The sequence below is a fragment of the Amphiura filiformis genome, chromosome 12 (genome assembly GCF_039555335.1).
Source record: "Amphiura filiformis chromosome 12, Afil_fr2py, whole genome shotgun sequence".
NCBI classification, from domain to species: Eukaryota; Metazoa; Echinodermata; class Ophiuroidea; order Amphilepidida; family Amphiuridae; genus Amphiura; species Amphiura filiformis.
Genome location: NC_092639.1, coordinates 36,828,697 through 36,829,790, shown reverse-complemented (window position 1 = coordinate 36,829,790; position 1,094 = coordinate 36,828,697).

Here is a 1,094-nt window from a genome sequence, read left to right as displayed (position 1 = left end):
TCTGCTATAAGTATGAAATTATACTAGCTGGGCATGGTGTGATAAGCCTTTTGATAAGCATGAAACCATACTTAATATTCAGCTAGCTTAGTATGCAATCTGCTGACTTCAGATATGCAAACTGTTACTGAAGTATGATTTAATATAGGCATGAGCCAAGTATGTTTTCTGCTATAAGTATGAAGACGTATTTGTTTAGCATGAAAACATACTTACTAGGGGAATTGTGTGTGTATCGTCCTTTCGATAAGTATGATATCATACTTAGTGCTTGGGGGCAAAAAAATCGGCCAATTTGGAATATTGCTAACATGTAAGTATGGAGCCACACTCGCTAGGAGCAAGGTGTGTATAAAGAAATTTGGATAACTACACAATTCAGAAGAAGTGTAAATTGACAATATGAACATGAAAGAAAGAAAGAAAGAAAGAAAGAAAGAAAGAAAGACAGAAAGAAAGAAAGACATAAAGACAGAAAGAAAGAAAGAAAGAAGTTGAGGTAAAAAAGCTTTTAAACATATCGTACAGAAGAGGATAGGAAAAGTAATATTATTAAAAAATAGCACTACAGAAGATTCGAACTCATGGCTATCATTATAACCTATTATAGTTCACAAGTCACAGCCTCTACCGCTGCGACACGAGGAACTCTCTGAACAGTTAATCGATTTATAATGTATATTAAGTTATTCAATGTACGTATGGTCCGTGGCGTGATAGAAAACTTAACTGAAACGTATCAAATAGACATAATTTTATCGGTTTACTCCGAATATATTTGTTGGCAATGTATTTAGGGTTGTAAAAATAAATTTGGAATTTGGATTCATTAACTTCCCCACGGTCGACAAAATTTAAAGAAAGAAACTTACATTGATTTCTTTTAAAACTGATTGTGTCGACCGTTAGCGTTATACTTATTATAAATAAATCTGCACAACTAGCAACGGCCCTCCTACAGTGTATAGTGGTTTTGTTAATGCTTTGTGATCACGAGATCTAGAGTTCGAGTCCCATTGTCGCCTGTTTTTTTACTTAAAAAATCTGCACCTTATCCCTTTTTAAAATCTCAGATGACACCTACGTCGGTTCAA